This window comes from Pholcus phalangioides, unplaced genomic scaffold (genome assembly GCF_987345545.1).
Source record: "Pholcus phalangioides strain wild (caught in Gottingen) unplaced genomic scaffold, Ppha-v1.0 ptg000024l_1, whole genome shotgun sequence".
NCBI classification, from domain to species: Eukaryota; Metazoa; Arthropoda; class Arachnida; order Araneae; family Pholcidae; genus Pholcus; species Pholcus phalangioides.
The window spans coordinates 16,203,171-16,224,142 of NW_028301616.1; the positions used below are offsets into that span (position 1 = coordinate 16,203,171).

The following is a 20,972-nucleotide window of genomic DNA, read 5'->3' on the forward strand; positions in this document are numbered from 1 at the left end:
GGACCACTGAGGATATTTCCGGAACGTTTTTTTTCCCCAAAAATATTCGTATCCAATAGCTAATAGTCTTAAAAGTAAGTTTTCATTGGGAAAAAAAATGTTTTAAATATTGTGTCACTCATCATTGTGGAAGCCATTTGTGTAAAAAGAAATGATTTTTCAAAAAAAGATTGGATTTTTTTTTCTAATACAGTGGATCCCGCTTATAACGTTTTCCAAAAAACCATTATGAAAAAACGTTGTAAGCGGGAAATCTTAATGAGAACTACTTAGAGTTGAGACCACTGAAATACGTCGTACTAAGCGGGAAAACGTTATAAGTGGGATCGAGTGTACATAGCCCCAGTCCATGGTCACGAAGTATTTCTCATAATTTATGCAGTCACTGCAACGTGATCAGAGAACTACACTGTTACGAGGTGAGCAGAATACTTTTGAAGTATCTGTCCGAAAATACTTGTTCAGCCATGCCAGTAATAAAAACCCATTAAAGAAATCGAACAGAAGTTAATGCAGAGCTTTTTTGTATCTCAGAAACAACAGTGCAACCACTCCAAGCGCGCTCAAAAATTTTTAACCCTAAAGACAGAAAAAGTGCTTTTTAAACAATCAGTTGTTACATAAATCATCTAACCTGGTAATTTAAAGCAGCGGTTCCCAAACTTCTTGAAGCTGCGACCCTCCCTTTGAAACGAAAAAAAAATCTATCGGCGATCCCTGCATAGGCTGACATATTTTGGAGAATCTCTCGACCACGGTTTGCGCACCACTGCTTCAAAGTACCGTCAGAAGTCAAAGGGTTAGCAAAAAAGAAATAAAGCAGCGGGTGCAGAATAAATCGAAAATAGTGACTTTTTTAAATTTTAGGTTTAATTAAACAAAATAGTCTATATTAGTTTTCATTTCTGTCTTGGCCAGGTATGCGAAAATTCACTTATTTTCACCGGTTCCTTGACGTACAAAAGTTGAAAAACAATATCATAAAGTCAATGTTATAAGCTTCGCTAGAATGATGAGAATTTCAGGTGAGGAAGTGATTCACAAAAAATTTAACTTTCATAACATCAGTTTTGATCGTAATTTTTTTTTTTCTTTTGCCGTGAATACGTCTTTTAAACCATCCGACGATACTGGATGCATTCGCAAAAAGTTGCATAACGAAATCCTTTAAAAGCTCATATCTGAGAAAAGTATTCCGAATCTATCGGTGTTCTTGATGTCTGCGGGTGGATCGCTTTGCGACAAATCCAATGGTGCCACTATCATTTTTAAAAGCAGTGGTGTCTTCACGAGTGGAACAAGTCAATCCACTGTATTAGATTTGCCTTAACATGACTGAATAACGACACCATGAACCTCCGGTACTTGCAACATAAGCGTTCAACGAGTGACCAATTTTCGTGACGCTCATGTCGAGGTTGCAGCCACTTATGTCAGTTTACCGATTCTAAAGACGCAGATCCTATTCATGCCAAAATGTCACGAGGTCTTTAGGCCGGGATTACACTATAAAAGTTTTGTAAAAGCTCATTGATAAAACTTGAAAAATTCAACCAATAAGATAGCCAGTTGCATTTGCTCGAATGTAACCGATGCGCTTATTGGTTAAATTTTCAACGTTTTATAGTTGAATACCGGCCTAACTAAAATTGCTTTATAAATTTTCCCCCATTAGAAAACTCATTCAAAGGAAAGTACGTTACTATGTACATATTTGTATGATAAAGGAGCGGCTATCAGTAGCGTAGGAAGGGTGTGACAGATTACGCCATCGACTTGCGAGCAAGAAACAATGTTTTTCTTGAAGGGCACTTAAAGGGGGAAAAAAAATGTTGACGTGTTTAAAGAAATAACCGAACGTTTAGTTGTAATTTAATGGCATCACGGCTTTTTATAGACCGTTCCCTTCGAAATTATGACGCTATCTTTATATATTTTCTTCAAAAATCTTTTCACGGAAACCACTTCCCTAAAAAAACCATCACAGAAAGTTTTTTTTTTAATTGTTCTTCATAAGGCGTTGACGCACCTGAAGGCGTTGTTACCGTGTAGGCACTTCGAACTGAAGTGTCATGGCCCTCCACTTTTATGCAAGGAAAAGCTAACTACCAGGCATTTTATACGCATCTCATCAACATAACTCAAATTATGCAGACCCAATGGGAATTAAGACAAATTCGCTTAATACGAATTATGCAGGTTGCATACTTACAGCACGCGTGGAACCGTTGATCCTATAGGCATACTTACAATATTAGAAAAAGTATCCAAATAACGTGTAGAACTCAGATACGTCATTCATGTTGCAAGGGGTTGCATAGTTACTAAAATAAAAAAAAATTAACTTTCTATACAGACACTGTGCCCAAAAACCTAATAAGAAAGTTGTTGCCCTGTCTCTCCTAATGCCAAAGAAACGTAGATTTGGGGCCGTTCAAGTATTACGTCATCATCGATGGGGGGGGGGGGTTCCGATTTGCTGACTTTTGATGACAAGGGGGGAGGGGGTTTGGATAATGCTTACGTCATCAACCACCCTTTATGAAAATATGAGTTTGATTCCGAGGGGCAGAGCTGATGACGAAATTTTGCTGGGAAGGGGGTAAAAAAATGGGTAAAAATTTGCTTACGTAATACTTGAACGGCCCCTTTTTTCTTTTTAAGTGCAATATTCGCTGAGATATTTGATTATTGCAGACCCATTCAACACATTTGCCATTTTCACTTCTAATATTGAAGACGGATGGCAGGACCAGTACGACGTGAGTACGACTCAAACATAACGTTAGGGCCACACACACACGCACAAAGCGTTCCGGCATCTAACCAATTCGTTAGAAATTCCCCCAGAGGAATGTTTACGAGGTGCATATACGGTTAATAATTGGCATTGCGATATTCGGGAAAATATCCGTGAAGTACACGTTGCCGACCGGTTATAACTTCATGAATATTCATGGAAACATTTGCAAGAGACTGAATATTTACAACATTCAATAGAGAGAATGGTCATAGATATTGAAATATCTTAGTACATGGCTGTTTTCACTTTCCCTTAATATACCACGATTGAGATTAACGGGGGGACCAAATACCTCGGGCGCGATGCTTTCCCGACAGTTCAGTAGAATAACTTAATTAATAATGCAACTGCTGCGAATATGGTCGACAAATTAAATGACATAAAATACATCGTAATAATAATGTTTACAAGCAAAATATTAAACCATAAAATCACATATTTCAGTGAGATTCTCATGCGGAAAATTAGAATCTAATTTTTATTAATTCAAAATATCGTTTTAATCAAATGAATAACTCGCAAAGCTGTATAGTACAAGGGTTCTTCGCCTATGGGTCGCAGTGGATCCTGAGAAGGGTAGTACGAATCCGATTATAAATCCATTTGTTGCACCACTCATTTCAGGGTAGTTTTAACGATTTTGGAAACCCGGACTGGAACCCTGACATTTTTGCCCCCCCCCTTTAGGCCCCTTCCCCCGATTCATGAGTACAGTATTTTTGCGGAACAACAGGCATCCAAAATGGCATGACCAAATGCACAAAAATGCTGAAAATAAAAATTCTGAATTTATTACGGCGTCTAATTTGGAAATTATTACTCTGAATTTATTAGAGTAATAATTTTCGAATTAGAAGATTTCTATAATTTGGGGGGGGGGCACCCTGTTTGATTCAAGTCCCCCGAGTCAAGGCCATGTCGGCCCACCTGATACAACACCAAGGACTGGCTCCACTAATTCCGAAAAATAAACACATTTATCAGAAATTATTTAATCCGAATATTTAAATTAAAATAGACCACAATGAGTCGCTGAGTTGATCATGTTGTAGATTTTGGGTCGCGGCTGAAAAAAAAAGTCAAGAACCCCTGGTACAGCACACCCACGCTATATCGAATACGTGTTATGACGACAGAAATTTTTGTTCTGTTCTTCCTTTACATCGGACAAAACTAACCAAATTTCCGATCACTTGAAATTCGGTATAACGGGATTTGGGTGATACTAGGGCCACCCATACCGGAGTCGGTGCGAAAATAATGGGGGGGGGGGGTGAGCCGTCTTTATAATGTCGGTGCCCCTTAGCGTCGATTTTATATAGTCGATGGGAGAGAAAAATCAAAAAATTCATAAAATGCAAATCATAAAAATTCAGAATAAATGAAAATTAATTTAAATTCAGAATTCCAAAAAAAGATGAAAATTCTGAATTTACGGAAGAAACTATTCCAGAATAATTTCATTCCAGATAGAAAATGCAGAATTAACTAATTGATGAAAATTGAGCATTTATGAAAGAAATTATTGTTACCGTAAAGTGCGGCCCTACCAAAAAAAACAAAACAAAAAAACACGCAGGACCTGGAGCGACCGCACCTATAGCACACCCACCATAAGGGCGACTAACCAAGGGCGAACGGAGGATTGACCTTCGCAGGGGGAACACCGTGTTTTGGTGGTAGAAAGGGGGGGGGGGGGTTCAAGGAACTTCTTACTGAGAATTTTCAGTTACTAACATTCAAAAAGTATTTTAAATTAACATAAATTGATTAAGATGGCACATATAAAAAGTATTTTCATTAAAATTTTTTAATTATTTCACATATATTTAAAAATAATTTGAATGTTTGATCATCTTGGGGAGCTTTGGGGGGGGAGGGGGGGGGCACCAGTGCTCCTCCCTGCGTACACATGCGTCTGGCTCTGACTAATACAGGCATCTAAGTAAAAAAAGAAATCATCTCAACCTACCTGCATTTATTTAGATACTTCCCAGTCGATCAAGCATGTGTCATTCTCACATTCACATTAAAGGCTTGGCATGAATAAGTGAATAATCCACATCTAAATCCTGGTGGTCACATTATATCGATGATAACATAAGGTTAGCGTCATATTATAAAAATGCCAACCAACTAAACTCTTGATGAAGTGGTCACGGAATGCTTGAAGGTGAATCGAAAACCGCATACCAACGAGCCCATATTATTATAATCAATGATGTTTATATTGGGGGGGGGGGTCAGCTAAGGAATGGAAGGAAGGTGGGATGTATATAAAGAATGATGCTGCACCTCAAGAGAGACAGTCACGAGCGAGGCACGTTTCTTGTTTGTTGTTCCTCGCGGATCTGATCCCGAGGACACGATTTCCAAACCTTACCCACGGGGCTTGTGCCAGAGAAGAAAACTCGCCAAATGACACCGAGAGCAGGAAAAAACAAAGCACCAAAGACACGCCACAAGAAAAAGTGAACGTGACACAGCCAGGATAGTAGTAGTAGTGATGGTGGGCAAATAAAAAAAAAAAATTATATTTCACCGTATTCTTTTACGTGTACAGCGTCGAATAAAAAAAAGTAAAAGTTTTTCTTCCCCATTCAAGAGAATTGTATGCCTACACAGAACGCTATCGATCCTCCATGAAACAGCGACCTCTAGCCCCTTGCACTTCCATTCAATTTTTCTGCTTAAAATTGCTGTGTATCATGAGCAGAGTTCATAAAGAGGTGCGATTGAAATTAAGGCAGAATATATATTTCACAGAATGAATTCGAGTCCAGTTTCGTGAAAAAAAAAATGTATTTTTCATTTCGTGATTTGTTTTTCTATATCGCTTTCACGCACCTATTGTCGATTCTTCCAAGAAACCAAGCAGTGACGTTTGAGCAGGAGGTTCTGTGTTAACATGTTTAAATAACTGCGGATGCACATTTCTGATATTCCTGAAACTCATGCAGGCTAATTCACCAAACACCAACTCTGGCCATATCGCTATACACATATAATGCAATTTACTGTCATTAATTAAATGGGTTGGAAATGAAAGCGCTGTCTGTCGGCGGTCGCCTCAAGTTCGTTGGAGAAAATATCTATATCCTCCCTCGGGTTTTAACCTGCGACCGAGACAGCAACCTTCACGGTGGTACACCACGCCACTCAGGCGTCACCTATACAGGTTGTCCCAAATTGCTTGCACAGCAGATATCACTTTTTGCTTTCTTAGGCCCCTTTCACACGGAGCGGATGCGGATCCGCATACCCTTTCAAACGAGCGCTGAAGATGCGGACGAATCGCCCGCATCTTTAGTTCGAAATTCGTGCATATAAACTGTTTTTTCGCAATTTTTGTAATTATTTTTCTCCTTCACCCCTGATTCAGTGGCCATAGGCAGCCTAGAGGCATTCTTTGGTGGTTTAATCTAGAGCCACATAGAATATGGATATATAAAGATGTCTTCATTCCGATCCTCACAAGTAGTCGATGGGAGAAAATGTCTTCAAATATTTTCAAAATATTTTGAAACAAAAAATCCGTCTTTTCGGAAAAATATGGAAGAAAAATTCCAAAAACATCCAATGTTCGAAAAATCAAATCCAAAACTTTCGATGTTCCAAAAAAAAGAAAAAAAAATTCAGGAGATATCAAAGAATTTGCAAGTAGGAAAAAAGGGGAGGGGTAGAGACAGTTCTCTCGAATGTAACAAATGTGTTTATTGGTTACATTTTTCAAGTTTTATAAAATAACTCATAAACCTTTTAGAGTGAAATCCCATCCTTAGATTAGTCTCACTTCTGAAATATAAAATTTCATTTTTCAGTTTATAGACTGAATATCGAGTAAAATAAACTTGTAGGTATCGGGGGAACCACCAAAAATATTCAAGTGCTAGGGTCTTCAAACGTCTTAATCCGGCCCTGAGTAAACACTGTACGTCAGCGTTTCCCAATCTTTCAGTATTTGCGACCCAATTTTCAATCATAATTTTCATCGCGCCCCCCCCCCACAAGTGCAGTACAGAGGGGGCCCCCCCCATGAAATTTTTGGAACTTTCATATGGAATATTACATTCAAATAATTTGCTGAAAATTACTTTTATCAACTTATTTTAAACGAAAATAAAACAATCTTTCCTCTGAGAAAGTCACGAAAATACTGAACAATATGGGATGTATTCTAATTATTAAATACATTGTGCAGTACTGATAAAGTCCTATTTGAAGTGTATTATATCAGTGTAAATGCGAATTTTATTTTTTATTATCTTATAATGCATTTTGTTAAAATCTCAGACTTTGTTTGAGGAGATCATGTTTGAAGAGTATGTTTCTAAAGTCAACGACTGCAGAGGTATCAGCTGTGCAAACAAGTTCTACCACCCTAACAACACCCTATATAGCACATTTTTCTATTAAAAGAGTCTCAGCTCTCTAGGCGCAATAGAAGAATGCCGACTTTAACGTAACGATCAGAAGATTCCACGCCGTGGCCTGAAATCATACGACTCGATCGTTCTGTTCACATATGAAATAGTTATTCAGAAGATGGGAGTGTAGTCGTTGTGATCATATCAATCCGACTGTCCAGAGTTGAATTCTATGAGCTCATCACTTTTCTTTCTTTCCGAGTTTGAAAATTCTTTAAGGCTCAACGAGATAATACCGTCCATACGCGTACGCAGAATTTTTTCGGGGGGGGGGGGGGGGGAGGGTTCAGTTTTTTTTGTCTTTTCAGTGGGGGGATGACGTTGTTTCCTGAAAAATAACACTATAATATCGGCTTGGGGGTTAGAACCTTAAACCCCCCTCCCCTTGCGTATGCCAATGATACGGTCCATCTCCAATCCTCATCCTGCTGCAGGGTCCTGGGCTGGGCAGTCTATCAGAATTTTCACGGTCTCTATAGTGAATTTATAGAGTAGGGGAAAAAAATAACCATCCCCAGGCTTCGAGGCTGCAGCCCTACCAACACGACGCTTGGGGGCGGCTATGAAGCCGTCTCATCCTTCATGGACTCCCGGGGCAGAATGAGATAGCCTTTTGTCCCCAACGAAAAATTAAAAATAAGAACCTATCCATGCTATACTAGTACGCGTGGCTTCTAGTAGACACGGAGCCTATACTCCATGGTGGTCCCTAATTAACCAACTGGGCCAAGACCGGAACTAGTGATTGGGGGGGGGGGGGTCAAGCACCCCGGGGTGGAAAAAAACGATTCCGTTCAGTAAAAGTATCAAGTTGATAACATGAGCTTTGCCGCGTAGTATTCACTCGTGAGTGGTGCCTCAATTACGCGCTAACACTTTTGAGAACATTTTCGGATTATAATTGATATAATAACACAATTTTTACATTTGATACATTTCGAGCATTAGACAGTGTTCTCGAATTAAAATATCAATTTCAATTATTATTTCAAAATAAATTATATATAATTATCTTTGATTATTTATAATCACTTATTAATATTTTCAGGTACACTTCCCTCTTTATATGTGTATACATAGGGAAGCGACCTAAAATTATTCGAGAACACAAAAGAGCAACTGCTATGCATTAAGTAAAATAATAGAATAAAGGCAGGCATAAAACGTTTTCCCACAGCCCCAATAAAAAACAATCCCAATTAGTAAGATTCGTGCCTTTCTCACTGAAAAAAATTTATCCAACATTTAAAGAAAAATTCGCCGATGTTGATTAGAAATTCTTACTCTTTGACATTTTTTAAAACAATTTTCTCTGCATCTCTGAAAAAAGTTATTTTAACACTAGAAAAATAGCAAAACATTTAAAAAATTTCGTAGCTTTCGGATGGTTTGGGAGAATCTTCGTCCGATCCGATTTTTCCCTTCGAATAGCTCAATCTACTTCCGATGCTGCTACCTCTATCATCAATCGATTAACAAGAGCCGCAGGCGGAAACGATTTTAGCTCATCTAATCTTACGTCGAAGCAAGCGACTCAAGAAGCCTCTTTCTTGGATGTCCTCGAAAATGGACAACATCCAAAATTTGTCTTAACTAAATAGGAAGAAAATTTCCTGAAAGAACACTCGAATTGCTCCCAAGAGCTTCTCCAACTCTTAAGATTGCCCTTATACATTTTTTTTAAATGAAAATTTAAACATAAGAGTAAACAAGGGAAGATTGTGACTTAAAAGGGGGGAGCCCTTAGGTTCCCCTAGTTGATACTACTAAATGATAATACATTTAGTATTATCAAATTTTGATCATTACACCAGTAATTTTGAGAACCCCTGCATGAGAGAGTAACGCATACCCCCCACACACACACGCACAACATGTTTCGGCATGGATCACTTCGTTACAAATTCCTCCAGAGAAAACATTCATGAAGTACTTGTACGGTTGACTAGTGACAGTCAAAATTATAAAAATTATGTTTTCGTGGCACAATGAGATTCTAAAATAAACACCAGGAGCCAAAATACCATCTCCGTAAATACGAGATAACCAGTGCATATTCGTTAAATACATACATTGCCTTAATGTAAGTTTAAACTTTAAAGACAGTATTTCAGGGCTGATATAAATTCATATTCAAAGAAAGAATTGATTTCAGCAATGTCTTCAATAATTTGGCACCCCCGATTAATTCTGGAGCAGTTGACTAATCCGTTAAAAACACCATTGTACATTAAATCAAGTCCTTATGGATCTGGATATCACACATCTTAAAATTCTACTTGTAAATAGCACGGCATGACTTGGTGGCCCGTAAGATGCGAAATGTTGAAAAAAGACCCCTGGTTTAGATAAAAAGAATTTCCAACAAAGGACAAGCATTTCGGGCAAAATGCTAGCCGAAAATTCCAACGTTCCCAACCGAAATTTTCAGTAATGTCGAGTTCGTATGGGCTTCATAAAATCACATTTAGCCGATTAGTTGAACAGACATTCTATAAATGATCCGATAAGAACCTTCTTTAAACCATCGTTTACGGTAGAATACCTCGACCGTTCTTAAAAAGATGCTGCCGCCGTATCCATTAGAAACACATAATGATCACAATTTCGCGGGAATCGACCATGAATAACCTTTCATTCGCCCACCTAAAGACGACCACAACAGATACTCCTTTTTATTTTGACGCAATTCACAAAAAAAAAACCCTCAAAGATGACATCATCGTTATACTAAAGCCAAACTCCATGAACGTAGGCGCCGCTTGTCACGAAAGCACGAGGGAAAAAAATCCCATTTATGCGTTCTAGTAAATTTTAACGCGACGAGTAAACAATTCATTTCTATCACTTTCCTCCCCCCCCCCCCCATCAAATTTTTTGTTTCCTAGAATCCCGGTTTTTTCGAGAAACTTATATGTATAATGGGGGGGAATGCGTCAGCTTTTGATTCGAGGGAAGGAAAAAGACGAATTCGTGGATAAAAGAATAAGAGGTAAAAGAAGTCGGATGCACTAATGGGATAAAAATTCTCGAGATAACTCATTATTCTAATGATTCGATTGCAAATCAATGCTAAGAATTTCCGAGAAACGTTTACTCCATGAAGAATACAATGCAATACGTAGATACACTTTGGAAGTTTCGCGATTTAAAAAAAAAAGAAGATCGCAGCAGATTTTCAAGACTTTTTTTGTTCTATCTTCTCGTAATCATTCTCTCTGTAGGGTTTGATACAAATTTTCATGGCTATTTGATGCTTCGTCTTTCCCGAAGTCCATGATCAGAGCTGTGTTAACAGCATCTTCTCATCTTCTGGGTCTACCTTCAAAGACTACTTCACTTTCAATCACAAAAAAGGAATCACAGGAGGTGGGGGGGGGGGGGCAAATCTGAATTGTAGGGTGGGTATGACACCAACTGAACCCGCAACTCTTACGAGAGTACGCAGGGAGAGGCACAGGAGGCCCGTGCCTTCCCCGCCTTCCGAGATGATCAAAAATATATTTAAACACTTTTGGAAAAGAATTAAAACATCGAAAGAAAACACCATTATATGCTACCTTAATGAATTCCTATTAATTTAAAATACTTTTTGAAGGTTAGTAACTCAAAAATTTCTAGAAGCCTGGTGTGCTTTCCCTCCAAAAGTCAATCTTGCGTGCGTCCTTGACTCTTGCACAAACTCAATTCTTAATAAAGAATGAGCTGATACATTGTCGTGATGATGAAACCATGCTCTTCAATGGTCAGAATCTCTAGTTCAGAATGCATCTGAGAAAGCATTGCTGCGGAACTACCTGTGAATGTGCACCATACAGTATTGCTTATCTTACTTTAAGATAACCAATTAAGTGAAACACACTTCGCGTTAGGTACAGAACACATTCCGATTTGGACCAATTCGTAAGAAGTTCCTCAGAGAAATGTTTAAGAGATGCATGAAATTGGTGTAGTAGTACTTGCTCGAAATGGTGAGAACGACTCTTACCTTTTCTTTGGAGAATAAAAAAATTAAAATTAAATATGTATAAATGACGCTGTTTCACAACGTACGCCAACAACTCCCATCTATCGCCATAAGCAAATGAAATTATTGCAGTTGAAGCACGAATTGTGAGCACCACTAGTCTTTGCTTGTCAAAATAAAGTAATTACCAAAATTATTTTTATGATTTTATTTTCATTTCAAATTTTACTTCAGAGCTACATGTAAGTAAGGGCGGTATTCACCGACATGGTTTAAGCTATAGTCACAATTTTTTGATAAGAGATCGACACGGATTGGTTAAATTCAGGGTTTTAACCAATCTATGTTGATCTCTTATCCAAAAATTGTAACTACAGGTTTAAACCATGTCGGTGAATACCGCCCTAAACGTATGTAAAGGAGCCATACGTGGCTCGCGAGCAGCAGTTCACCGACCCGTGTACTACGTTGAACATTCACTTTATGCATGACACGATTCCAAGAATCAATCATTGTAAACATAGCCATTTATATATATACACGGCCCCTTCCCCCCGTAAAAAATCTTATTTTTCATCGATTTTAATGAAATTATTGTAAAATAACAAATTCTTTATCTCCAGCATCCATCATTCATGATTTCTCCGTAGACACAATAAGAAAGTGGAAGAACAGCGCGTTTCCGTTCGAATGTTTTTCAATATCTTATGAAATATATTAAGGGCTTCGGTTTTATCGGTAAACGCATTTATCAAACTGGATGTCTACACATCTTTATTTTTCTTATTTCAACGTCCTCTCTCTTTCCACAAACTGAATGGTAATAATCTATTTTCACGTTATATTTATTATTGAACAGATTGAATTAAATTTTTTTAACACGCATCAGTAAAAATAAGCCGAATTCATCATTTTCATTCGTCAGTTTCTCCCAGATTACAAAGAAAACTTCGTTTCATGCAAATTTCTCCACAACGTGTCTTAAGAAAAATAACACTATCAATCAAGAAATGCTTTTGTATAAACTATGCATTGCGCGATTGAAAGTCTTTCGAGAATCATTGCTGAAACGAGTATTTTCAGGAAATCATCGTTGCCGACGGTACTTTCCAGATAATCGTTGTCACCAAGAGCGTTGTTCGAAAATCATTGTTGCATCTCTGTTCCAGAATTCTGTTGTAAAAATTTAATTATTTAGTTCAGAAAATGCCGTAATATCGCTATGGAAGGCTCCTTTTTTTTCTGATCTGGAAATTTTCCTCCACATAAGGCGGTACCTCTACGAAGACGACATTTCCCTGGAGGGCCACTTTTCCAAGGAACGGTTTTATTGTATTTCTCTCCATAATATAGGGGGAAATGTTAAATTTTTTTTTTTACAACGGCAAACAGGTAATAGTTGGAAAATTTCGCGGACCAGCAAAAAGTAAATAAATAGAAAAAAAATAATTTTGAGGATCGACAAAAAATTCTCAGTCGGGGAAATAATTTTTGGGCCGAAAGAAAAATACTTGAACAGTTATGTAGACCGTATTCTATTTATTAAATCCAAAAGTATGTAGCAGCTACATGAATCGGACGAAATGTTGAAAAACATTGATACAGGGGTTACCAAACCCGAAAGTTATCTTGTAGCTATCAGCTTGGTGCGTGCCGGTACGCGAGCCTACGTTTTTTCTAGTGTGTACAACTGCCGCTGTGCGGTCGTGTGGGCATCGTGCTGGACTCTCGTTCCGAGGATCCAGGTTCGAACCCCGTTGACGGCACAGTGGTGGTCGGCTGAAGTTGGTTTTCTGCGGTTTTCCAGCTTCAAGGCACGAATGTGAGCCGATCTTCCATTTGAAAAAGTGTCTCCGCAGAGAGCAGGCAGGCCTACAACACGATACTCACAAAACATGAAAATTCAAGCATTTCCATCCTTACTTCAGAAAATGGAAGCCAGATGGCAGCATGAACACGAAACAAGAGCAACTCAACAACATAAATACGTTAGGGCCAAGCATACACTCAGAACACGCACTCCGGCATGTGCCGATTCGTTAGAAATTCCGAAAAGGAATGTGTACGAGGTACATGTTCGGTTAAGTAGTAGTAGTAGTAGTGTGTACAACTACTACCGTACATGCACCTCATACACATTCCTCTGCGGTATTTATAAAGAATTGGTTACACGCAGGAACGTGTGTGTTTGTGTGCACGGCCATAACTTATTTATGTTGCCAGAGTTATGATTGTTTGGTGGTATACTGGTACTGTCATCTGCATAATTCAACATTTTCCCATGTTTTGAAGCGAATAGGGAAAAGTTGAAAAACAGCATAACACCACCGTGAACGGAGTTCGAACCCGGATCTTCGCGATGAAAGACCAGCACGACGCCCACCACCCATCACAGGAGTTTTAAATATGTTTTCGGTTTTCCCTGACTTTCCAGGTCGCTGGGAAGTTCATAAAGTTCTAGTCCAGTGCATGATCGATTTTTGAATGTAGCAACTCCACGCGCAAATAATATATAATAAATAATATAAATCATAAGAATTTTTAAATTTCTGTATTCATAATTTTAAGCGTCCGAATAGAAATTAAAAAAAAAAAATCTTGCCCATTGTGGAAATCACAAATGGACAACAACTTTAGGTGACGAGTTGCGTTATCCTTACATATGATTGAACGCTAGAATTTCTTTTCATTTCTGTTGTATGGAAGTCGAATACATCCTTTCTTCCCGAGAAAATTTCATTTCATTTATAGATTGCTACAGGGCATTAGCCTCAGCCCCGGAACTGCTATAGCTCCGCTCCCAGGAGTCCAACAAGATCGAAGATCTTTGATGCGAGCAAATCGAACGGAGAAAGAGAAATAAGAAAGGGGAAAGGGTAAAAAAAAGCAGGCTCGGAGTCAATCAATCTTATCATCAAAGTGGAAATAAAAGAACAGTCTAATTCTTTTCTTGAAGGAAGAGCAAAGAAACATCTCTTTTTCTCCAATCCACTCCCTTCTTCATTTTCTTTTCTAATCTCGTAAGAAAACCCAAGGTACTCGTACATGCTTTATGATGTACATATATGTGCACGTTAGATGAGGTTTCGCGAGTAATATGACGAGGGATGTCATATCTGTCGCAATCAATTTCGGTCCCAATACGCCCCCGTGTATATTTAATGCACGTTCTTATTCTTCAGTCTCCATGTAAAAGAGGACCTCTGAGGTAGCAGTGCGTAGGAAGACGTGGCCATATGTCTTACCTTATACATCATGTTCATTTCCTCGAAAATGAGAAAGTTTATATTTTATACAAAGAAGTTCCTCACATGATTAGCACTTGAGTCATTTATAATTCTTTTAAAACTTTCGCAGGATTCTGACAGCCGCATTTTTTTTGTTGGAAAATGCCTGAATTTTCATGTTATGTGAATATCGCATTCACGTCTCAAAGTTGAAAAACAGCATAACACCAACTTCAGCTCACCACCGTGAACGGAGTTCGAACCTGGATCTTCGCGATGAAAGTCCAGCACGACGCCCACCGCCTATCACAGAAGTTTTCATCCAAAAAGGTCGATTTTTGGGTATGATATCACTGCGCTCAGTTGAGTAGCACATTTTTTATTTCTATTTCATTCATATAGTTCCCTAATAGAAATAGTGCTTTTGGAGAGCCGGGATGCTTCAACTTTCTCCACAATACGTTTCCTCTGATAATCATTGGAGGAGATGGGGGAGGGGGATGTTACGGGGAGAGAGTAATTCCTCCCAACATCAAAGATATGTGCAGGCAACCTAAGAAAGGTGATAAAAGTATTTGCATCATTTCCCCCCCCCCCCAGACTTCACTTCTATCTCCGCTTGTGCTGATCCCATTTCCACATCCTCGGTTCATTTTGATATTATTTTGGATTTTTCCATTTCATATTTAATTTTTTTGACACAGTGGTCCTAATAATGACAAAATTAGTGGGGGTGATACATAGCTCGACCAAGAGATTCTGCTTTCTGGTCACTATACATAGTAATCACCAGAACCACACGTAAATGTATTTTGTATTACATATACACACAGTGATACCTGAGCTAATGCAGATAATTCATTCCGGAATCACATTCGTGAGCCGAAATCATCGTTAGCTGAATCGCGATTTCCCATAAGTTTCTATGGGAAATCGTTCGTTTGATTCGTTTCAGGTTATGCCCGAAATTTGAAAACAGACCGTTGACTGAAACTAACCAACGGTATAATATAACCTACAGTATACTATAATGAGAATTTATAAAAGAATGTGATACTGAAGATCTTTTTATTTTACACTAATGTTGTGTACAAGGAAAGGTCATATGTATCCTCATACATTTGTGATTTGATTAGGTCATTTCTGTGTCTCATCATACATGCAAATGAAAAAGATAAGCTAATGAAAGTTCAGACCATTCAGTGGATGCCAAGAGCCTTGCACTAAAAAGAACGCGTATCCAGACTATTCAGTTTGATGTTAAGAATCCTACCACGTGCACTGGAAACATTCAGATCTAGGCATCCTTTTTCAATGCATTTTCTATTAATCTTCATTGTACTTATTATTATTAGCTCAATCTTTTATTTTCCATGAAATGGTTCAAAACTATTGTGAATGAAATGTATACACTTCTGGAGAAAGTGATTTCGAAGAAAAAATTAATTAATCGGGCTCGACTCGAGTGACAATAATTCTGATAAACATTTGTGCAAAATTTCATCCCACAAAGCGGCTGTGTTGGGTTAGAATGATAAAAAATTTTCGTCGATAGGAAATTGGAACGATAAAAGTCCATATCGACAAAACTTTTCGTTAGTCGAAGCAAAAAAATTACTGAAAAAATTCGTAAGCCGAGGTATCACTGTATATTGAAAGCATCGGGGAAAAGCGAAAGCAATAAATATTTTGAAAGCATAGCGAAAAATTAGTCAGGTGGTTGTTTTTTTTCTAATGCATTTCAAGTTGTAGAAAATTAAATTGACATAAATGTTCAGTTACCGTAATCGAATTCTCGCGCAAAACGCGTTTGTTGGAGTTGGAAACCGATTTTATCACGATTTGATCATTTATCCGGTACTCCATACGAACTGATACGATCTTTCAAATGTGTTCTGTGACCCTTATTAAACCTTTTTCCGGCAAAGCCGGGAGACGACCAAGCTCCGATATTTAAAAGAATGGTGTCCCCACAAGTTTCACAGCATGCCGGCTAATTATGCGGAGGAATTACAGTAAGAAATCTATTCAAAAAGTCCCTCTACAGAGAGCAGGTAGACCTTCAATACGGTACTTACATGACACGAAAATTCAGGCATCCGCCATTTTCGCTTCAAAATATGGGAGCCGAAGAAACTAGAATACGAAACACGCACAACTCTGATAACATGAACACATAAAGCCGTGTCCACACCCGCAGAACTCCGCAGCGAAAAAAAAAACCGGTTTTGAGGCGTGGCTACCACAGCGACCATTTGTCGATTTCGCGTAGCCAAACATCAAAACCGGTTTTGAGTGTGTGGATCCGACTTTGGGCCCATACATGCGCTCAGAACACCCATTCTGCCATGTATCAGTTCGTTAGAAATTCCTTCAGACGCGAGTGACAAGGGCATTTTCCAACGCCATCACAACGAATTACGTTTCCAAGTTATATCATAGCTGCCAACTTCTGAAAATGAAAATTAGGAAGATTTTCGTGCGGACCCGTATTTTATGCTAAAACCACTCCCCTAGAGCCCCGTTCACATGTACAATAAAACATCCCGGGAAGTTCCCGGTAACGGGAGGATTTTCGCTACAAACCGTTCACATGACGTTAAGTTTATGCCGGTAATCCCCCCCCCTTTCCGGAAGTCGTCACTGGTTACGTAGGTTGAACGGAAGTGATTGATTCAAGATGGTTGACGAAGGAGGATTATAGCAGTTTTCGCGGTGCAAAGGATTATGGGAGAGAAGGTCGGTGTCGACCTCCAATCCACCCCAAGAAAGATGGGCTTTTTTTGATGAGCTTCTCTCCCACCTTTTTCTTCCCCTACGAGGGGAAAAAAGTTGTCATGCCGGTAATTACCACCAAAGCGACCCCCAATCTTGCACATGTGAACGGGACTTAATAAATACAAAAGGGATTTTTCCAAATAAAATAGGGATTGTTCACACAGAAAAGTTAAGCGTAGGGAATAAAATCCCTACTTAAAAATTGAAGTCAAATAAAATAGGGATTTTACACACATGGAAGTAAAACCATCGGGAATAAAATCCCTATGCAAAAAAACAAGTGAAATTGGGGGCCAAAACTTCAAAATGGTGATCTAAAAAAATATATATATCGTGTTCAATCAGAAACGATGTGAACGAACATTCTGCGTGAATGATCCCAAAAACATCGGAAGATGAAGGGAAAAAAGCGTCAATTTTTGAAGAACACTGACTTTTGCGACACTTGCTTGATGGTTTTTTTTTTCATTTCACATGGGTGATGATGTCAGTCTTTCCACCATGACCGATGTTTATGTCCGTTAGGGCCCTTTCACACGGAGCGGATGCGGGTCCGGAAGAAGTTTTAACAATTGGAATATACTGCGCCTTTCAGACGAGCCGAAAAATCTCCGCACCTATAGTCCGTTTCAGGTTAACTTTGCAGTGAAGGGGAAGCTACGAGGGAACCGCATCACTCGTTGTAAACATCATCACGTCTCGGTAAGGTATGGCCGATTCTCGCCAATCTCACTGAGAAAAATATTTTTTACGTGTAATGTAATTGCACAGTTAAATTAGTAATAATTACAGAATTAAAAGAAAACCATTGACGATACTTTCAGAAATTAAAGTGAGGTTTTTGAAATCATTTGTTTTGTTTTTTGATTAGAAAGCGTTTTAAAATTTAGAAAAAATAATTATCTTCTATCAGCGTGTCACTTACTCTTCATTGATATGCCGTAAGTAACATTAAAAATTTCAAAAAAGTCATATATTTTTCTGCAATATTTCCCTTCCCTCAGCTGAAATTTATTTACAAAAAAAAAATCCAAACAATATTATGAAAGCAACGTATAATTTTAAAATACTGTATATTAACCATGGCTCTCAAAAACTTGGGGATTTTTACTTTTTTCTTCAATTTATATGGGAAAAATTAATGTTAAATAAATTAAGGAGAAGCAGGTTAACTCTGTTTTCACGTGTAAATGCAGGAATAGCACCAAATAATAATAATGATACGGAAAAGTTTTGAATTTTTCTACTCACTTTTCTTGCCGAAATTTCCGTCACTCGACCTCCCCCCTTCCCCGAACGGTATACGTCGATGCCACTTGTTTTCACGACAGCTTTAGTCTTTTGTTACGGTTGATGTGGTGCTCATGGTTATTACGGATGATTCTTATGGAGTTTTGTTTACAGCGAGTATTCAAAAACCAAAAATATAGTATTCAGGAATGGAAGAGCAGAGAACTTTAGCGTGGCTATCTCTGGTGAAAATTAAGACACAACTGTCACATAACAGATGAAAGCCCAAACCACTGTGGACCCCCCCCCCCACTCATTTATTGTATCTGAAGAGACGCTAAAGGCAAGGGGCATGAGGAGAAACAGGTGGGTGGAAGATGGCGTCCGTTCGTGTGAGTGGAAGTCGCGACTCTGTCAACACTCTCCGTGATCGGAAACTAAAACTATCCCATAAACATGGCAAAAAATAAATAATTAAAAAAAGGAGGACCTATAACCAAAACTTCTGCACCCATAGAGGGCCTCTCACAAGTCACAATAGTATAGCACTCTCGTGGAAGAGAAACACTTCTTGTAATCTATGAGTGAATATCTGAACTCACTGAAGCCTATTTTTAGGAGAAAATAAAACTGATTGAATATTCGTTTTTATGTAAGCCTACAACTGCATGTAAAACTGAATGAAAAATTGTATCGTTATGGAAAATTCAACCAAATAACGAAAAAAAAAATGTATATATACAGTATATAATTGTGTAACGAAAAAAACACGACAGTGATATTGGCGGGGAAAATTCCTAGGATATCGCGCCAGAGTGTCGTTGCCGTTGCTATGGATTTTTAATAATGGTAACCAATATTTTTTATAATTTAAAAATTTTAAACAAGTAAACATCGGTTCAAAACGATTTTTTCTTCAGTATTTTTTTCAAAATCATAGAAAAAATTTAAATATTCTGTATAAAGGTTCATCTTAAACCTCCGATATATGAGAACTATATTTTGCGGCGAAGGAATACACTCTCTACCTTTCTCTTCACTGCAAAGTTAACCTGAAACAGACTATAGGAAATGTTCATGCGGGTCCGGACGTCGTCCGCATGTGTCAAAACCTAAGTGCGGGCTCCGCATCCGCACATAGAAGTTTTGACAATAGGTTTATTCGGGGCTATTCAGACGATGCGGATGCGGAGCGAATTCGTCCGCATCTTTGGGTACTTTTTGAAGGTGATTTTTCACGGAATTTTTTTTAATTATTTGCCATAATGATAAAATGACCATCATAAAACACCATATGATGGTCCCTGCTCATTAATATAATGTACCTACATACGTCTATCCCTTTGTTTCGTTCTGAGATTGAGATATAGCAACTTTAACTGCCTTTTGTCCATACTTTACAATTTTATACAATAAAACCTGCCAACAACGGCCACTGACGGAACAAAAATGATAAGCCGTTCTGTGCATTACGAATATTTAATTGACTAAATACTTTAATAACTTTTAAATTTAATTTAAAAATTTTTTTTTTCTTTTTAAATTTTTTAAATTATTTAAAAAATATCTGAAATATTATTTTAAATATTTGTTATTTTTTTAAATTTTTAATCTAATTTTTTTAAACTTTAAAAAAAATACTTTTATTAAACAACGTTATCCCCGTACGACGTTCACTCAGTGCCGGATTAAGTCGTTTGAAGACCCTAGCACTTGAATATTTTTGGTGGTTCCCCCGATACCTACAAGTTTATTTTACACGATATTCAGTCTATAAACTTGAAAAAATGAAATTTTATATTTCAAAAATGACTAATCTAAGGATGGGATTTCACTATAAAAGGTTATGAAAGTTATTTTATAAAACTTGAAAAAAGCAACTAATAAATTTATCGGTTGCATTTGCTCTAATGCAACCGATAAATTTATTAGTTGCTTTTTTTTAAATAATTGTTATAAAATTTTTATAGTGTAATCCGGCCGGGATTATACTATAAAGTTTTATAAAAGAACTTTTATGAAAGTTGAAAAATTCAACCAATAGGCGCATCGGTTGCATCGGTGCACACGCACACACATTTTGCATTCAAAAAATTCAACCAATAAGATAATATTGGTTGAATTTTTCACGTTTTATCAAAGAGCTTCTACAAAACTTTTATAGTGTAATCCCGGCCTAAGGCTGGTATTACACTATAAAACTTGAAAAATGTAATCAATAAACACATCTGTTACATTCGAACGAACTTAACTGATCGGCCTATCGGTTGCATTTTTCAAGTTTTATAAACTAACTTTTATAAAACTTTTGTACTGTAATCCCGGCCTAAGACAGAATTGTGATGTGAATATTTCTAAGCACAGACATTTTGAACGTCCCCACCCCTCCCCTTTTTTTCTACTTGCAAATTCTTTGATATCTCCTGAATTTTTTTTTTAGGAACATATTAGTTTCGGATGTTTTTGGATTGGATTTTTCGAACATTGGATGTTTTTGGAATTTTTCTTTCATATTTTTCCGGAAAGACGGATTTTTTTTT

The 20,972-nt window shown here is 37.8% G+C and overlaps 1 protein-coding gene across 2 annotated transcripts in view; it reads right to left on the bottom strand.

Annotated features, from left to right (window-relative positions):
• LOC149068850 (phospholipid-transporting ATPase ID-like) overlaps positions 1–20,972 on the bottom strand; it is a 139,674-nt gene that overhangs the window by 103,118 nt on the left and 15,584 nt on the right. Inside the window, exon 1 of one of the 2 annotated variants that reach the window (XM_089250445.1) lies at positions 4,776–5,156. The exons of the other annotated variant lie outside the window; for it this stretch is intronic. The gene's annotated coding sequence lies outside the window, so the exon portion shown is untranslated. Of the gene's footprint in view, positions 1–4,775; positions 5,157–20,972 lie in introns of those variants that run through there. 2 annotated transcript variants of the gene reach the window in all.